Source organism: Phocoena phocoena, chromosome 1 (genome assembly GCF_963924675.1).
Source record: "Phocoena phocoena chromosome 1, mPhoPho1.1, whole genome shotgun sequence".
In the NCBI taxonomy this organism is placed as follows: Eukaryota; Metazoa; Chordata; class Mammalia; order Artiodactyla; family Phocoenidae; genus Phocoena; species Phocoena phocoena.
Genome location: NC_089219.1, coordinates 164322211 through 164343015, shown reverse-complemented (window position 1 = coordinate 164343015; position 20805 = coordinate 164322211).

The window sequence follows — 20805 nt, the reverse complement described above, 5'->3', positions numbered from 1 at the left end:
AGCCACAACTACTGAGCCTGCACTCTAGAGCCCATGAGCCACAACTATTGAAGCCCACGTGACTAGAGCCATTGCTCCGCAACAAGAGAAGCCACCGCAATGAGAAGCCCATGGACCGCAACAAAGAGTAGACCCCACTCGCTGCAACTAGAGAAAAGCCCACGCACAGCAATGAAGACCCAAAGCAGCAAAACAAAACAAAACAAACAAACAAACAAAACCTTAAAATAACTGATTATAGGGTTCTTTTTTTTTTTTGCGGTACACGGGCTTCTCACTGTTGCGGCCTCTCCCGTCGCAGAGCACAGGCTCCGGACGCGCAGGCTCAGCAGCCATGGCTATCGGGCCCAGCCGCTCCGCGGCATGTGGGATCTTCCCGGACCGGGGCACGAACCCGCGTCCCCTGCATCGGCAGGCGGACTCTCAGCCACTGCGCCACCAGGGAAGCCCTAGGCTTCTTTTTAAAAAATATTAATTTATTTATTGGCTGTGTCGGGTCTTAGGTGTGGCACACGGGATCTTTCGTTGCGGCATGCAGGCTCTTCGTTGCGGTGCGTGGGCTTCTCTTTAGTTGCGGCACGAGCGCTTAGTTGCCTCAACGGCATGTGGGATCTTAGTTCCCTGACCAGGGATCGAACTGGCATCCCTTGCATTGCAAGATGGATTCTTAACCACTGGACCACCAGGGAAGTCCCGATTATAGGCTTCTTTTAAATAGCTAGCTCCTCTATACTACATTTATAATATGATTTTTATTATCACAACTGCTATGCAAAGTGAGACACACCTGCTTAACTTGTTATTGCTTCATATAGGAAACACCCCACTGAACCAGAGGTCTGAAAGCTGGTAGTTTTCACTATATAAAGACAACTAAGAACCAATAAGTGAGCAAAAAAGGCATTTGACAAAAAATAACAAGTGTTGGCGAGGATGTGAAGAGGTTGGAACTTTTGTGCATTGTTGGTGGGAATATAAAATGGTGCAGCTGCTAAGGAAAACAGTATGGCTGTTCCTCCAAAAATTAAGAATAGAATTCCTACATGACCCAGCAATTCCACTTCTGGTTATATACCCGAAAGAATTGAAAGCAAGGAGTCAAAGAGATATTCGTACGCCCATGTTCATAGCAGCATTATTCACAATAGCCAAAAGATGGAAGCACCCCAAGTGTCTATCAACATATGAGTGGACGAACAAAATGTGGTATACCCATACAATGGAACATTATTCAGCCTTAAAAAGGAAGGAAATTCTGACATAAGTTTCAATACACGTGAACCTTGAGGATATTATGGTAGGTGAAATAAACCAGTCACAAAGGTCAAATATTTTATGATTCCACTTATGTGAGCTACCTAGAGTAGTCAAAATTCGGAGAGACAGAAAATAGAACAGTGGTTGTCAGGGGCTGGGCAGGAGGGGGAATAAGAGAGTTATTATTTAATGGGCACAGAGTTTCAGTTTTGCAAGATGAAAGAGTTCTGTAGATGGCTGGTGGTGATAGTTGCATAGCAATGTGAATGAATGTATTTAATGCTCCTGAACTGTCACTTAAAAATGGTTGAGATGGTAAATTTTATGTATATTTCACCACAATAAAACAAAAAAACTAACATCTCCCAGCAGAAAGTTTAGGAAACCCTAGCAACACTTTTTTTTCTTTTCTTTTCCAAAAGATCTAAATCACGAGCAGTTCAGATTTCCTGACCAGAGTGTTGGAAATCAAAGACAAGTGCTTATTACTTCTCAAGCATATCCTGTTTTGTTCCACTCATTATAGGACTGGCTTAGCCAGTAAATTATATCTTTATTTCTCACTCACAAGTCAACAGAAATTATAAGCGGATAAGTAGGATTTGGGCATCTAGTGAAAGTATAATTGTACTGGTAACTTAACTCTAGAAGATGCTCTTAGCAATTCAGGAAATTGCTAGCTGCTTTTCCTACCCTCTGTAAAATGTCTAAGTTTTCAAACATCTCAGATGTCTTTGAACCCTTTTAAAAAGTAAGATAGTATCATTGTACTTTACTACATACTCATCTGTAAATTCGTCTTAATAAGTAAATAACATTGATGGAACCCCAAAATTCAGTTATTTGAAATGCCTATATACATTGAGCTGCATAACAAGAAACGTAGACAAATACTTGACTTAATTATAACGTTTGGTCCAACACCCCTAACTTTGAAGGAGAGATTGCTTTATTCAGCTGAATGACTTCTTTTACAATGAACCATTCATTCGCTTGTGATTGCACCAGGAGAGAATTACCAGTTCTTCCAAGAAGCTTTTGAAAGCAAGACACTAGCCTTTTGGGGGTGAGGAAGGCTGGGAACAGGTAGGGGGTATGAAAGTGGATCTAGATTAATTCAACGTGGACCACCCAGGACCAGGAAGCCAGTTCCAAATTGAAGTCTTTGGGGACTTCCCTGGTGGTCCAGTGGTTAAGACTCCACGCTTCCAACACAAGGGACACAGGTTTGATCCCTGGTCAGGGAACTAAGATCCCACATGCGGTGCGGCCAAAAAAACAAAAAGTTGAGGTCTTTTATCTAAGTTCTAAACTGGTGGCCCTATGCCTATTTTTAATGCAAAGAAATCTTCATCACACTGAAGCAGCTGATACTGATTGGTTAAACAGCCAACTCAAAGTAGAATCTTTATTCCAGGTCTCCTGATTTCAAATGTTGACTATAAACCTACAGAGTTGTAATTATATTTAGTATTTAAATAGGAGATAAAGCATTTGCCTAAATCTTAATGATCCGAAGTATTAGTTTGCTATGACTACTGTAACAAAGTACTGCAAACTGGGCGGTTTAGAGCAACAGAAATCAGTGTCTTATAGTTCTGGAGACTAGAAATCCAAAACTGAGATATCAGTAGCGTTGATTTCTTCTGAGGGCTGTTAGGGAGAATCTATTCCATGCCTCTTGCTTAGCTTCTGGTGGTTTTCTGGCAGCTGTATCACTCCGATCTCTGCCTTTATGTTCACATGGCATTCTCCCTGTGTGCATGTCTGTGTCCAAATTTCCCTTTTATAGAAGGACACCAGTCATATGGGATTAAGGGCCCACTGACTCCAGTATGACTTCATCTTAACAAATTACATCTACAGTGACTCTATTTCCAAATAAGTTCATATTCTGAGGTAGTAGGGGTTAGCTCATACATTTTGAGGGGAAACAATTCAACCCGTAACACAAAGATATGAAAGTTTGTTCCACCTTTGCAAGCCGAATAGTTCACAATTGATGCTTTTATTCCAGTAAGTCCTTGGGACTAGGAATGGTTTTTAAGACAGTAAAGTTTGCTGTACTGTAGAGACACTTAATACTTTATGGCAGATACATTTCCTGGGCTTCTATGTGGCTAATTGTACTTTATTCTCAGTAATAAGTAATCATGAGTACTTCATGAATTATTGAGTCAAACGCATCCCTGGAAGCCATTGCTTGTATTCAGTTTAAAGGATGCATCCATTTCAATTGCATTTTGAGAGTGAGGGCAGCTAATGAACTGTGTCCGCAGAAGAGCCTGGTCCAGGTGGCACATGCTGTACTCCCACTGGTAAAAATGGGTTTGTGCAAAAATACAGTTTGAAGAAAATAATCTATTTTAGTCAAGAAATGTAGACAGGGAACATGGCCTGTTACTGACTTGGGGGAATTTGTTGTGGAAACCTTTTCTGCTTTAACATTCAAAGGCTGATCCCAGGAGAAAACATTCTGCTCCTCAACAGGTGTCTTGCCTCGTTCATTTATCAACCATGAAAATCACATCGCAACTCACACACACATGGGTGTACACACGTATGTGAAACAATTTACGAAACAAAACTTACCCTTACTACAATGTCCTCTAAGTTTTTCTACTCTATTGTATTCTATTTTGTTTGTTAAAAATGTTGGTTGTGTACCACTCAATTAGGTTCATGACCTGCTAACGGGAGCCTGTTTGGAAAAAAAACCTGATGTAGGATATATACCCAGGGCGAAACTGCTAAGTCCTAGTTATATGCATGTTGAACTTTACAACAAAATGCCAAATGGGTTTCCAAAGTCATTATGCCAATTTACATTCCCACTAGGAATGTGAAAGAATTCCTGTAGCTTTACCTCCTCGCCCACACCTGGTGTTGTCAGCGTTCTTAATTCTTGCTAGCCTGGTAGGTGTAGGTGTCTCACTGAGCTCTGCATTTGCAGTTCTCTGAGGAATAATTAGCTTGGACTTCTTTTTTTTTTTGCAGTTACGCGGGCCTCTCACTGTTGTGGCCTCTCCCGTTGCGGAGCACAGGCTCCGGACGCTCAGGCCCAGAGGCCATGGCTCACGGGCCCAGCCGCTCCGCGGCATGTGGGGTCCTCCCAGACCAGGGCACGAACCCGTGTCCCCTGCATCGGCAGGCAGACTCCCAACCACTGCGCCACCAGGGAAGCCCGGACTTCATTTTGATTGTATATTCACAGTCTCAATGAATTGCCTGTTCACGTCTTTTGCCCGTCTTTCTGTTGGGTTTTCTACAAGGTGTCGTTAAACAGTTTGCAACACTCTATGATGTTTTGCTCATTTAACACAGGGCTTAAGTGGGAAGATTATTCCTTTGGGGATGGATTGGGAGTCAAGGAACTTGATCTGGTATGAAGGAGGTGTCAGGAAAACTGGGACGTCATTTCTGGTTTACTACCGAACCCTTCTATCTACTCTTGTCAGGAATACTCTGCTCTCTTAGCTAGGTTCAGGCCCTTTTTCCCCCTTTTCTTAACGAATGATAGCTGTTGGAGACAGTTGCAGTGGGAGGTGTCATTCTTCACTGACACCGCTTGAGGAAGCCAGCCCACCTCCCCCTTCCCTACCACGTTTATCTTCTACTCCAGCTGAATATCTTGCGCCTCTGCTGACTGGGCACTGGGATTATGGGCTCCTGTACATTCTCGAGGCTTCTTTTGATGTCATCCACAATTTAGTCCTAAGTTGAACTTCTGGATCTTCTCTTTCACACACCCCTCTCTTCCTTGATATTTCACCATAAGAGGTGAGAGAATCGCCGGGCACTGAGTGCTGGTAATAACGGTGCTCCGACCAGCGAGCTCGTGCCCTTTGCCCAGGTCTGCGCCTGCCTCTGGGTCAGGGTGGACCTTGTCCCACGGGGGCTTTTGTCGCAGTGCAGTCCATGGAACCACTTCATAAAGTGGATGACATTTTCCCATGGTAACCATGTTATAGTTGGGGGGTTGCGTTGTTAACTAAATCAATCATAAACATAGACACCCCAATATCACAAAAACAAACCCCCCCCAGATATGCAAGCCACTGTAATAAATGAAATGAGTCATTGCTACCACAGAATAGGGTTTACAGAAGACCTTGCTCAGAAAATGAGTGAAGCTCAGATTCGCCACTTCTAGGATCTGGAGCATGACCTCATTGTTACAAGGTTCAGGGTGGTCCTAGTTTGGCTTTGATGAAATTATCCTTGCTAGTAGCTTTGGGCCCTGCTTCCCACAGCTCAGGGGTCCTCAAACTGGGTTTCTTGGAGCCTCACTGTTCTGGGGGAAAACCTTCAAGTGGACATCATACCCCTTGGGTGTTGGCCTCTAATGTGCCATGACAACCAGAGCAGGTAGCTGGAGCTCTGGGCCCTCTCCTCTGTTTCAGCCGGAGCAGCCCTTTTGTTTTCTTATTCATAACTAGAATCCCATGTAAGAATGTATTTATAAATGCAGCTGCTTTTTTAAAAGTTTGGAAATCACTGCGGTTCAGGCAAAGGTCCTTAGAATACTGGGCTGTAGCCAAAGAAGAAGGGCAGGCTGGTATTTGCTGATGGTGTCTTTTCCTTCAAATGGACATGCAGTTCCTAAGGAAGCTTTTTGCTTTCCCCGTCCCATGATATTTCTAATGGCTGGTCAAGGGTCTAAAATTTCCCCTGTCCCGGCTGATATGGCCTTCTGGTTCCTTATTGTAGCAGACTGCCCTTGTCTTCCCAGATCTGTGTGCCCCCTTCTCCCCTGGTAATGGAGCTGCGACCCACACATCCCCACCCAGCCAGGAGCTTCATTTCCCAGCCCCCTCCACGGTTCAATGTGGCTCCGTGGCCACATTCTCGACTGTGAGCACCAGTGATGTGTGTAATTCCCACATCACTTGCTTAAAAAGAAACTGCTTATGCAGGGCTTTTCTTTCACTCTTCCCCTCTCCCTTCCCCTCTCCCACAAGCTGAGGGCAAATATGATGGCGACCCTGCACCCCATGTGCAGACAAGGACAACTCCGGGGGAAGATAGAACAGCAGATAGAAAGGATCTGGATAGAAGGGATCAAAATGTTTGATCACATTTTACAGCAGAAATGAAGAGTGATGGAGACTGCCCTGGCAGTCCAGAGGTTAAGACTCCACGCTTCCACTGCATTATGTCTCTTGATCTTGGCTTCTTGTCCTGGTGCCACTGTTCAGATTCCTGCTTTCCTTCCCGAGTCTCTTCGCTTGAGCCCTGCCCTTATGTGAGAGTCTGTTTTCTCCACCTTTCAGCATCGCCACAATTTCCCTCTCTTTACTGAGCAGACCCAGCTTTCTGTCTGATCTTACGCCTTGGCTTCCTTTCCTTCTTTGCCCCGTGTCAGCAGAACATGGAAACACAAAGTGGACGGGAACCCTTTGGGTGACAGCCCATAAGATGCCAAGACAAACAGGACAGATTGCTTGGAAGTACAATCGTATAACATCCAGGGAAAAATGAATGACAAACTCAAGGCTGGATTTCTGAAAAAGACCACCTCCTCTGCTGTAGATACTTGGAACCAGGGTCTCAAAATGAATGACTGCAGGGAAGGCAACAAATTCTCCTAAGAGCACACACCCTCCACTGTTCATCCATTTTTCTTGTCACCACCTTTCTGGTTGAAAAGAAATAGGAAGGGGCTTCCCTGGTGGCGCAGTGGTTAAGAATCTGCCTGCCAATGCAGGGGACGCGGGTTCGTGCCCTGGTCCGCGAAGATCCCACATGCCATGGAGCAACTAGGCCCGTGCACCACAGCTACCGATCCTGTGCTTTAGAGCCCGTACGCCGCAACTACTGAAGCCCGTGAGCCACAACTATTGAGCCCACGAGCCACAACTACTGAAGCCTGCGTGCCTAGAGCCCGTGCTCCGCAACAGAGAAGCCACCCCAATGAGAAGCCCACACACTGCAACAAGGAGTAACCCTCGCTTGCCTCAACTAGAGAAAGCCCGTGCGCAGCAACAAAGACCCAACGCAGCCAAAAATAAATAAATAAATAAATATTTAAAACAAAGAAAAGAAATAGGAAAGCTGTACTTGAGTTTCACGCTGGTGCTTTTTAAGATCCATCAGGAGTTCCACATTCTTTCATTGCCTCCTAGATTTCATTCTCTTCACCCCTTTTCCTCCTTCTTTTTCTTTTAAATTGATTAATTAACTAACTAATTTTTGGTTGCATTGGGTCTTCGTTGCTGTGCGCGGGCTTTCTCTAGTTGCCACGAGCAGGGGCTACTCTTCATTGCGGTGCGCGGGCTTCTCACTGCGGTGGCTTCTCTTGTTGCGGAGCACGGGCTCTAGGTGCGCGGGCTCAGTAGTTGTGGCGCATGGGCTTAGTTGCTCCGCGGCATGTGGGATCTTCCGGACCAGGGCTCAAACCCGTGTCTCCTGCACTGGCCAGTGGATTCTTAACCACTGCGCCTCCAGGGAAACCCCTCCTTCTTTTTAAATCAAATCATTTAACAGACAAGGGTCAGAGCTAAAAATAAATGCCCAGTTTTCAGAGCTACCTATGATGACATTTACTGTATTCTTAGGTCTTTGGAGTCAACACTCCAGACACACGAGCATGTAGATACACATTTGCAAAATAAAACCTCAGCTCACAAGCAGCTTCCGGAAGCTTGTGGTAGTGCTTTGAGCTGAGGACTGGACTTTTCCAGGGGCTATTCATCCAGATTGCTGCTGTGCTTCCCTATCACCTTTCACCCAGGGGTCTTACCTGGATCTGTAGCCCAGCATTGGTGCTCATACCTCCCCAAGGAGGTATTAGTAACTGCTTTTAACAGAAGGAAACAGGTCCAGCAAAAAGAGACAACAGACGGAGTGAGTGGGCAAGTTTCCAGACAAGTTAGAAATAAAATTTATTTTGTGTAAAAACCAGGAACGCATGCTTTGATCTGTTTTTCTTTTGGCTGATACCAAAAGGTGGTCAGCGTGCAGGGGGTTAAACATGTGGGGGAAGTAAATTCAGTGGTGTCGGCTCAGGACAGAACATATTGGGAATGAATAAGAGAAAAACAGTACTCTCGCTAAGTTTCATAACTCCAGCAAATTTGTGGATACGGGTTAACCGAGGCTGGAATTCCAGAACTCAAGTTACCCAAGTGTGGCAAGCCAGGGGAACTTCTGTTGGTTGGATGGGAAATCTTCAGTGTCAGCATTCGTATTCGACTGTACTCAACATTTTCACCCAGTATGTAAGTAACTTTCTTTCCATTTTTATGTTGATAAGGAGCCTACAGTCTGGATGGAACAGAGGAGAAGGTCTGTATCCATTCCGACTAAACGTGGCCACCGGTCATGAAGAATGCTTGCTGACCGTGTCTACTCCCAATCAGCTCCTCATGCCTGACACTAAAAGACACTGGACACCTCAGGCTGCAAGGACTTCAAGGCAATGACCACATCATGCATTTGTCACTTGATCTGTGAGCTGACACGAGTCCCCAGCTGGCTGTGTTAAAGTGTTCCACCTCCCCATTGAGCTGCAAGTCCCTTGAGGGCAGGGACTCCCTCATATTCCTCTGCAGCTCCCGTGGTGCACCATGTTGATTTTCCATCAGTCAGATTTCAGTGGGGAAAGCAGAACCACTGGTGAGTATCACAGGATGTATCGGGCAATTATGGGAGAAGCTGGGGAAGTAGGGATACCTAATGGGGAACTGGAGGACTGGTGCCTAACCAGCTCTCCTGAAGCACTGGTGTGAATGGACCAGTCAAAGTTTGCCAGGAATAGGGGCAGCCAGGTACATGCAGCTGCTGGAGTAGAACTGTGAAAGCAGAGTTGGTAGAGAAGTCCATGGAGAATTATTGCCTTTGCATCTGGTGGTTGGGCCTGGGGCTACTGGACCAACCGTCGGAAAGAATTGCTGGAGAGAGTCTAATGGTGGTGGCCAGGGGCCGGGGGCAGTCATTAGTCAAAAGGTACAGAGTTTCATTATACAAGATGAGTAAGTCCTAGAGGTCTCCTGTACAGCAAAGTGCCTACTATTACCAATACTGTATTGTATGCTTAGAAACTGGCTAAGAAGGTAGATCTTAGTTTAAAGTTTTAATAACACCAAATATCATACAAAACAAGAACAGTAATGTCAACAATAATAAAATAAAGGGGGTATGAAGAAACTTCGGAGGTAACAGACATGTTTATGACATAGATTGTAGTGATGGTTTCATGGGTATATACTTATCTCTATATATTTATCTCTACGCTCATCTCTACACTTATCTCTAAAGTAGTATACATTAAATATGTAAAGATTTTTGTATGTCAATCATACCTCAATAAAGTGGTGGAAAAAAGAAGGAAAGAAAGGAAGACAGAAAGAGAGAGTTGCTGGGCATGGAATGGGAAAGAGCAAAGACACACTGGAACCCACCAGCACTTTTCCATCTGTCTGTCACCACATGAAACCACAATGACCTTCACAAAGTAGTGGCTGTTGCTTTACTTCCACCTCCCAAATCTCGCCCCCATTTCTGTTTGGGCCAACTCTAACCCAGAACCATACAGAGAAGGGGATTCTGGGAAACCACTCCAGATAAACCAAGTAGACACAACACAGTACAGAATCATCACAGGTATGCAATAGTCTCTCTGAACTCATCTGGTCAGTTTCTAGCATCGTTGGGAAAGTTCTTATCTAGAGTCGGGAGATGAGTCTGGTCATGGTTCTACCTCTAAAATTGTGTCCTTAGCGCCGTTGCTTAACCCCTCCGCTGGCAGGTCCTCAGAGGGGGAAAGGAAAAGTGATTCATCACCTCCTAGGAGGTCCATGCAGAGGTGAGGGAGTTAGAATGTTGGCAGTGAGCTTTGATAACTTCCATCCAAAGGTTCTGAAGGATACTAGATTCTGCAACATTGTTTCTCACAGATTTCGCTAGTGTGCATTTAAAGCATGTCTATTTAGAGCGGAATCTCCGGGCTAAAGTATGGGTTTGACAGTCAGAAATTCCAGCTAGTTTTTCTCTAACTGTAATCTTGGTGTGCTATAAAATTTGGAGCAAGTCATTAAACCACTTGCTGTTAACATTTACTTATGCACAGAATGGAGATAATAACATTCCAAGAACAGCAGTTGCCCACTAACTCGGTCCCTTAAAGAAATGAAGCCCCGGCAGAGCGACTGTAAGCTTTACCAGAGCAGTGTTCTACAAAATGTCCAGGGCTTGCTCTGTTGTCTCCTTCTTGGGGCAGTAAATAAGATTGTTCCAGAGTTTATGAAGCCAGCAAACCTACCCCATTTCACCTCGAGCTGAAGCTACAGCTGAAGCTCCCTTTAATGATGTAATATCAAACTCAGAAAAACTCGTTCCAGTCTGATCATCTGCAAAGCAATAAAGAGTGTCCTTCCTTGCTCGGTCCACAGGATGTGGTGACAGGGAGCCGAAGAAAGGTGGAGGAGATGGATTCAGGCCAGGGTGGAGGAAGCAGGCTCTAACCCCAGCTGATTACCCTCTCCCGACACCAGCTAGCTTCTACAGAGGAGCGGGGAGCCCTGCCAGAGACCTCCCTCCAGAGACCACAGCTCTGAAGAACATAGAACACAAACTGCACCCCTTGCATGTGGAGGGTTAACTTCACGGCAAACAGAGGGTCAGGAAAAGAATGCACAATATTTCCCCTCACATTTTTCATGAGCGACATGTCCCGTCCTAGGTCTGAGTACTTTAGTGCCTACTCTTAATAATCATTATCTGGGGCATTAAACGTCTCAGCTCTTTCTACCTGGCATCCATAAGTGTCAACCAGAACCCACTAACAGGGCTTCCCCGGTGGCGCAGTGGTTAAGAATCCGCCTGCCAATGCAGCGGACACGGGTTCGAGCCCTGGTCCGGGAAGATCCCACATGCCACGGAGCAACAAAGCCCGTGTGCTACAACTACTGAGCCCGCATGCCTAGAGCCCGAGCTCTGCCACAAGCGTAAGCCACCGCAGTGAGAAGCCCGTGCACCACAATGAAGAGCAGCCCCCGCTCGCAACTAAAGAAAGCCCGCGTGCAGCAACGAAGACCCAATGCAGCCAAAAAAATAAATACATACATACATACATTAAAAAAAAAGAACCCATTAATAAATGTAAACATATGACATTTGAACACAAAGTCATATCTCTCGCCCTCACAGGTGACAAAGCTCAGAGTAGCATTTTTTGCCCTCAGCTTCCCACCGTTAGCCAGTTCATTTATAAAGGTGAAGCCTTGGGAATTCCTTGGCAGTCCAGTGGTTAGGACTCTTCACTTTCACTGTCGAGGGCATGGGTTCAATCCCTGGTCTGGGAACTAACATCCCGCAAGCCGCACGGCCCTCCCAAAATAAATAAGTAATAAAATAAGGGTGAAGCCTTGTACTGCACCATGCACGTTCTCCCCCAGGTCTCTGTGATCCAGGGGCACGTTTCAGCAAGTTGGCTGATGGACAGCGAGTGAGGTCTGAATATTTATGTAGAGTCAAGGGTGAACACATTTTGGTACGTTAAAAGCCCAGCATAAAAATAGCAGTAAGAATATTTCGTGATAAAACGAATCAATTCCAAAGTCCTTTATTAGTATCCCCCTTTCTTGATTGGAAGACTTTCATGTGACTTACAGCGTTTGGATCCAGTGTCATGTCTGTTAAGTTTATATAGTAACCAAAACGCCGGATAAATATTTATGTAGTTACAAAACTTTTAACAGGCCCCAAACTTGGAATAATCCAAAAGAGAGCAAAATGCTCCATTTGGGGCAGTGGTAAATCCCCTGTTGTCAACGTGACTTGGACATCGGAAGGAAAGGAGTAAGCCCGAATGGCTCCCATATGTTTTGCCAAGAACAGCCTTTGAGGGGTGGGGGCAGAAGGGAGAACAGAGGAAGGGCTGCAGTGGACGGTCTGCATTGTGTCCCAACAGTCTGGTAACGGGCAGAGCATCATTTTGCACTTGTCAGCTGTTGCCCGGTGGACGCCTGAGTGATAAATGAATAATGGGAGCCACGGGGCTCTTCTTACACTAAAAAATTCATTGCATATGGTTCTGGCCAGTTCTCTATCCCATGCTATCTTTTGGTCATTATGAAAGTACATTTGTTCCCCGGGCCATAAAAAAGAGTATTACAGCTTTTAGAAGAGAATTGAGGCCAACAACTTAGAGGTTCACTCTTCAGGGACATGATATAAAGGACTCATATCGGAACTCGGGATGCAGGGTCATCGAGAAAAGTACTCAGGCTCACTGGGGCAGGGTCGTAGAGAAAAAAAATAATCTAACGAGGATTGTTCCTTTGAATCCATAAAGACCCAAACGTGCACATTTTAAACTGGTAATCATTTGAGAAATTTTGCAAGACAGAGAAAGTAAGTCAAGGATGCTCCCAGGCATGTATGCATTACAAAGCAGCTGTGGGCTGACATAAATTTGGGGCCAGTGATCTATAAAATAGTAACAGTAACTGTGCTGACCTCACAAGGTTGTTGGGAGAAATAAGTGCAGCGATATAGAAGGTGCTTGGCACAACATAGGCACAGAGTGAGGGGTAGTCCATGTGCACTATCAGTATTATTATTACTTAGCTTTGGACACACTGCCTCACTACCTGCACAGCAAGGAGAGAGTTCATACTAGATATATTTAGCTGAAACAACTGGAAAATTTAAGCAGAGAATCTTCGCAAAGGGCTCGGACTTGGAGGAAGCATGTGTAAGGTTCTGTTCCCCGAAAGCTCTGGCCTAGGGGCATAGACAGTCTCTCCCCACCCAGGAGAGAAACCCTACCCTCACTGTGGCTAAGTTAGCAGAATGCTGGCCTCCTAGGAATGGAGGCCATAAGGGCCTTTTCGTCCTTGAATAGTTCAAAGCATTTCTGGAAGCTTTGCTTAGTGGGGCAAGGAACACTTGGAGAAACCTGAAATAGCCCTGGCAGGGCTGACGGCCAACAGCTGCGGCCATGGCAGTTGCTATGTCCCACGTCACTGCACCTGACCTCAGGCACGGGGATCCCTGACAAATGTTCATGAGAGCCTCACAATTTTTATCTGTCTGGAAGCCAGTGGGAGGTGAAAGGGAGCCTGATTCTGGTCCCCAACACTGGCACCCTGTCGACACTGTCACGTCCCCCTCCTATTAGCTCTCTCCTTGCCATGGAATCCCAGGCTTTGGAGCTATACGAGGAATATTATTTTATTCTGTTTTCAGGACAGTTTTCTTTCACCTCGAAATTCAGGTAACTTTCCCATCAAAATAGAATTTTATACCCGGTGCTATCTGAATATGGTTTTGAACACTGAATATGATTTGAGCAAGAATAATGATGTAAACTGTCAGTTATTAAGCATCTGCTATGTGCCTCTGAGTATTGTGGGTGCTTTATATATACCACTTCACTTAAGCTTATAAGTGTTACCTCTAGTACCAAGGTTACACAGCTAATGAGTGGCAAAAGTAGAGTCAACTCATCTTTCTCCTCCGTAGAAGGTTACCTGCTTTTTCAGAAGTCTTTTCCTTCTTAAAAATGGTTTATAAACTTTTCTGGTTATAAAAATAATGTATGTTCATATTAGAAAATTCAGGAAATATGAGATGTCTAACAAAGAGTAATTCTGCTACCCCATGTAACTGCTGTTAACTTAAATTTTTTTTTCTAGTGTATTTTTCTGTACATGTATTTATAGTATTTCCCCTTTTCCAAAATTGGGATCATGGAACTTTTTAGACTTTCTGAAAATTTTTAAATTTCCTTGAAATACCAGGAAGGCTGTTTTACCCAGGGAAACAACTGTGGACTTCTGGAGTTCAAATATAGTTCAGAAAACTGACCACACAGTTTCCAAGAGGTGACTAAATTTGGCAAAATGCCTTTTTCCACCCTGATAGAGGCTTTAAGTGCCTGGTCATTTGTTTTTCTGGCAGCAGGACCACTCTTCAGTGTAACCAATGGCTATTAATGTCATTAGAAGTTCTTCAACCTTTTTAGGCATTAATCATGCTCCAGATGTTACAAACATTTAGTGACTGAAAATGAACATACATTAAAGTCTTCAGCTGCTGCCTCAAGGTCATAGGGATTTCAGCTTGTCTCTTAATTTGGAGTTTCAGCGAGACCCCATCAGGGGGATTTTACCCTCATTATAAGCCAAGGAGATTTCATTACACACATATTTTAGTATTTTATATTTTTAGTTGGCCACCCCAGTGGTGTATGTATGCCTTTGAAACATCTCTCCTTTGACAGATAGCCCTTCATGGGGTCCTTTTGTGGGCATGACAGATTATACTGTTTTGAGTCTATCTTCGCCCCTGAGATAGCAACCAGTAGCATTCTTCCTACTTTGATCAAATAGAATTATTTTTAGTAGAGGCCGTTTTGCTTGAAAGACAGCTTTTAATCTTAAAAAGCCCTTTACATTGTAGACATATGGGTTGCTTGACAGTGTGTGGCTAGAATTGCAATGTCTTCTCTGCCCAGAAGGCTACCTTTGAACGCACCCTTTCTGCTCCTGTATGTCTGTAAAGATAAATGAATCCCTTTGGTGCTGAATATAGTAACTGTAGCATCCATCATTTGTGACAACCACTTCCTGAACTTCATCCCTGAATGTTGTATAAACCATTCTTATTGGTCCTCACCAGAGCTCAATGGTGCCAAAGGAAGTGAACAGCACGCAGCAGTAGCAGGCCGGAGGCTGTACCTTCCCATGACTTTTACACGCTGCTTTACACAACCCCGTCCCATAATTTTACATGTTCATTTAACAAATGGAATGCATGATCTATTTCACTGGAGCCCTGTTGGATAAATAAGGAAAAAATGTGGGAGTTATGTCATGAACCACAGTGGGTCTGCGTTCTGTGAAATTTGAAGACAAGATTCCTTTGCTGTGAGTCACTTACCTCCTATATTACCACCGTCGCCCAATATTTCATAACCATCAATTCTTTGCCAGTGCCCACATGCAAAGATGGGTTTGTATTAAAAAATAAATGAGAACAGCACATTCTGATGTGGTGTAGTATATCAACATTTTCCACCCGAAGCCTCACTGCCTGCCCTTCCCCTTTTAGGAAACAAAGGATACAAGGTAGAGCTACTTATCCAGTTACAGCTCCCGGTGAGAAGGGTGACCGGATGTCAGAAAGAAAAGAAAAGCCTTTTTCCTTTGAAATATCTAAATGTCCAAAGATGGAAACAGTCACGGGGGGAGAATACTGTGCTATGCAGTTTGATCTGATTCTGTGGACCGTCCATTTCCAGTTGGAAAGCTCAATTACTTTCAACTGCCAGAATCAAAAAACCAGACTTACAGAGGCTTCAACATAGAGAGCTTTATTTCCCTCACAGAACGAGGAGGCCGGAAGTGGGCGGTCCAGGCCGAGTCATGCAAGACTCAGGTTTTCCTTTCTGCTCCACCAGGCTTACCATGTTGGATTTCTTCCTTGTGCTTCTTGTCTCATGGTGGCAAGGTAGCTGCAGCACCTCTGGGACTCATTTTTAAGGTAGGAAGAAGGGGATAGGGCCATACTAGCCAGACAGTGGTCTCCTCTTACCTGGAAAGCAAAAGGTTTCCCTGAACGCTAAACAGATCTCTTCTGTCTTCTCATTGGCCAGAACAGGGTCACGTGGTCACCCTCGATAGGCTTAAAAAATGAGTTTTAGCCGGGCGCACGGCGAACTTGAACTACAGTGTGGTTGTGTTAGTCACATACCGCCCACAGCTGCTCTCCTTAAGATGCTACTGAGAGGATGGCGCCGCTGAGGGAAGGGCGCGGAGGTAGAACGTACTGACCTCTTCGGAGATGTGACTGTCCCCGTGATGTGTTCTTCCAGGCACAGGAATTGCAGTAACCCTTGCTATATGAGAACAGTCCCAAACTTTTTGTTCATATGTGAAAATTTCTATAATAGATTGTTAATTCCCCGTTGCAATTGTTGTGAAAACTCAATGTGTTTAAATTAATGGGAAAGTGAGTGTTCTTTTTAAAAGGTGAATCTGACCATTTTACCTCCCTGTTTAAAACTCTTCCAGAGCTTTCCAGAGCTCCTAAGATAAACGTAAAACCCTTGGCATGACCTTTAGAGACCTGCAGGACTTTATTTCAGCAGCCTGCCCTCTGTCTCTCTGCCTCAGGGCCCTTGCACAGGCCCTTTCTTCTGCCCAGAAACCTTTTTCCCAACTATGAGCTTAGCAACCCTGCTTATCTTTCTGCTCTGAGATTGAAGATTCCCTAGAGAAACATTCCTTAACCTGTCAGGCTAGCTTGGGGCACCCTGATATGAACTCCGAGTACTCTAATCTTCCTCTTAGCATTTATCTAAAAAAAAATAATTCATTTGCAGCGAGTTTTTCCAAGTCTGCTTCCCCTGCTAGAATGTTAGCTTTGAGAAGGTCCTAATGTTCTTGTTTATTGCACCTGGTTTATTGCCTGCTGTGTAGTAAGCACTTAACAAATATCACTGAATGAAAGAAATGAAATTCTAAAAGCATGAAACTGATTTTGGTGATGATATGCACTTGTGCTACTCAAAATATAGTCCTTGAACTGGTGCTAATCTGCAAATTGCTCCTTGTTAATCTACCACAAATACAGAAATTGAAAGTGTTTAGAAACTTCCATAGCAATTTAAAAAGTGTTGTCACTCAACGGTTTGGAAATTTTAAAAAATAAAATAAAGCTAGTCCTTCAACACAGATGGTTTGAGAAGCTCTTGTTATAGGTTACATACTACAAACTGTCATTACACTAGTGAAAGGCAAGCATTTCTAAAGCTTCTGTCACACTACTATATATAAATAGATAACCAACAAGGACCTACTGTATAACACAGAGAACTATACTCGATATTTTAAAATTATAACGGAAAAGAATCTGAAAAAAAGATAGGTATGTATGTATAACTGAATCGCTTTGCTGTACACCTGAAACGAACGCATCGTAAATCAACTATACTTCACTTTTTAAAATTGAAAAATAAAATAAAGCTGCAGGAGCTCCACAGCCACTGCCAGCAGCCATCAGAAGCTGGCAGAGCGGCATGGATTGCCAGCAAGAGGAAGCCATACAGCCCCACCTCCACCTCCTGAGTGGAACCCTGTCTCCATAACGTCACAGCAAGTTATTTAACCTGGACACGTTCTTTCATCCTTTGTGCCTTAGTTTCCTCATGTGTCAATGGGGATAACGACAGAACCTACTTCACGGGGTTGTTGTGAACGATTAAGCAGAACAACTGTAGGCCAAGCATTTGGAGACACATGAGTATCTGATATTATTATTACTTGCAATGCATGAGAAAGCCACTTTGCCAAATAAGAGAGGATTTTAAAACATGGGTTTGGATTAAACTAACACTTGGGGTATAAAAGCACGCTGAACAGAGGTTGACATCAAACACTGAGAACAAACAGCCCGCTTGGGAGGCTGTGAGGTTGTGTATGCTGAGGCAGCCTGAGACCGGGTTCTGACCTCAGATCAAGGAAAATATCTGCACAACAGAGCTGGCATATTCGTGCATAGTTCCTATATAGGAAAACTGGCAAACCGAACGGTCGGAGAGCGAGGGATGAGTATGTGTTTTTTCACTCTAATATTCTGTTCCAACTCAGGGTAGATGAATTCTATCTATCACAAGGGCTGCATCCTCTTAGTTGAAGGCTTTAATGTAAAATGCAAGCACACCTTATAGTTTACATTTTAAGCTCTTGTCAGTCATTTACACTTTAGCGTGAAGAAAAAAAGCTGAGCGGAGCTTGGATGGGAGCCCTTGGCTCATGTCTTACCCTAGCTAGGCCCTTGCTCCCTAACCCTACTCCCACCCCCACAAATCCTGCCCATTATATACAGTGTAGCCTTGCTCACAGTTTAAACTTGAATAGCATTTCCTTTTTATTTCTTTGTCTTAGAACAAAGTCATTTATGAGATTTTTTTTTATTGGAGTATAATTGCTTTACAATGTTGTGTTAGTTTCTGCTGTACAACAAAGTGAATCAGCTCTATGTATACATATAGCCCCTCCCTTTTGGACCTCCCTCCCATTCCACGCCCCCCCCATCCCACCCATTTAGGTCATCACAGAGCACTGAGCTGAGCTCCCCGTGCTATAAGGCAGGTTCCCACTAGCTAGCTATTTTACACATGGTAGTGTATTTATGTCAAGCCTAATCTTCCAGTTCATCCCATACCCCACAACATCCATTCTCTGTATCTCTAGAGATCTCTAGAGATTCTCTGCATCTCTATTCCTGACCTGGAAATAGGTTCATCTGTACTATTTTTCTGGATTCCACATATATGCGTTAATATGCGATATTTGTTTTTCTCTTTCTGACTTACTTCACTCTGTGTGACAGACTCTAGGTCTACGTCCTTGGCTGTCGAGCCTCACTGTTCTCCTACGTCCCTGATAGGAAGTATAGGCTGTGCCACAAAATTTAGCACTTATTTATTTATATTCTGCCATCCACTGTTCCACGCTGTTTTGGGGTATTTATCTTAATTCTATCTGCAAGTTCGAGGACCCCGTCTTACACTTTGGGTCACCCCTCATCCCTAGGCACAAGGCTGCATACAGAATAGTCCTCAATAAACTCTTGTTGGATCACGAGGAAGGTGACGCAGAAAACCTGGGACATCTGTGTCAGTAGAGTGTAGGGGTAAGCCTGGATTTGGGGCTGGAGAAGGTCATTGTGACGTTAAAGAGAACATTTTCGCTGGGGAACTGAAGTGGGGGGCAAGGAGGAAGGAGCAAGAGGGTGGTGAAAACAATGGAGGCAAGAAGTGTAATAGAAAGTCTTTTTTTTTTTTTTTTTTGCGGTACGCGGGCCTCTCACTTTTGTGGCCTCTCCCGTTGCGGAGCACAGGCTCTGGACGCGCAGGCTCAGCGGCCATGGCTCACGGGCCCAGCCGCTCCGCGGCATGTGGGATCCTCCCAGACCAGGGCACGAACTCGCGTCCCCTGCATCGACAGGCGGACTCTCAACCACGGCGCCACCAGGGAAGCCCCCTATGTCTTTTTTGCTGCCTCCTTCCTCTTTATGTTTTTTCTTTCACTATTATTGAGATATAATTGACATATAGCACTGTACAAGTTCAAGTTGTTCAGCATAATAACTTGACTTAATATATTATGAAATGATTGCACAATAAGTTTCGTTATCCATTATCTCATATGGATACAAAAAAAGGTTTGTTTGTTTTTTTCCTAGTGATGAGAACTTTTAGGATCTACTCTCTTAGCAACTTTCAAATATACCATACAGTAGTGTTAACTGAAATCATCACGTTGTACGTTACATAGTACTTATTTATCTTATAACTGGAAGTTTCCTTTTGACCACTTTCCTCCAATTCCCCCTGCCTCTGGTAACTACAATGTGTTCTCTTTTTATATGAGGTTTTTTTTTTTTAATTCCATATGTAAGAGAGAGCATACAGTATGTGTCTTTCTCTAACTCATTTCACCTAACATAATGCCCTCAAGGCCCATGCATGTGGTCGCTAATGTCAAGTTTTCATTCATTCTGTTTTACGGCTGAACAATATTCCATTGTGTATATACAGCACAGCTTCTTTATCCACTCATCCATGGATGGACACTTCAATTATTTCCGTATTTTGGCTATTGTAAATAATGCTGCAATGAACATGGGGGTGCAAATATCTTTTCAAATTAGTGTTTTAATTTTCTTCAGATAAATGCTCAGAAGTGGGATTGCTGGATCACATGATCAATTAAAATCAACAATTTTAATTTTTTGAGGCACTTCCATACTCTTTTACATGGTGGCTACACCAATTTACATTCCCACCAACAGTGCACAAGGGTTCCAATTTTTCCACATCCTCGCCAACACTTGCTATTTCCTTTTGATGATAGAAAGTCCCTTTTAAAAAGAGTTCATCAGCAAAGGCTATTGGAGGAGGCCATAAGGAGGGAGGTTTTCAAGAGAAAAGAGACCTGAGCTTGTTTGTATGCTGGAAGGAATGAAACCACAGACAGGAAGCATTTGTAGGTGAGGAGAAAAGGGAGAATTGGTGAATTACCATCCCCGAAAGGCATGGGATCAAGGGTCTCAATAGAGGGGTTAATCTTGGTTATAAGGAAGGACCCCTGCTCTTCTGCGACAGAAGGGAAGGAAAAGTGGGTGAGGACACAGAAACACAGAGAGGTGGAAAAGTAAGTGGATGAAGGAAGGAACTGGCAGACTTGAGCTTCTTAAAAAATTGAGAATCTAGGTTCCCTCCAAGGGAGGGCATCCCACCTCTTCTCACCTGTATCCCAGAGTTTGAGGCTTGATAATAGTGGAAAGAATGTTCACAGCAGGTGCTGAGATATTAGCAAAGAGGTGCTCAAAAAGGGTACTCAGCAACTCTGAGGACCCTGCTTTAACAGGCTGCCACAGATGTACATCAGACCCAAGCGGGTCTCTAATCCATCCGGCAAGTCTGTGTCTGGCACCTATCTTCTGCTGGTCTTACTTAAAGCCTTAGAAATTCAGCTGTGAGCTAGGAGATTCCGTGCTCTTCTCAAGGAGTTTGTACACTGGAGGGGAGAC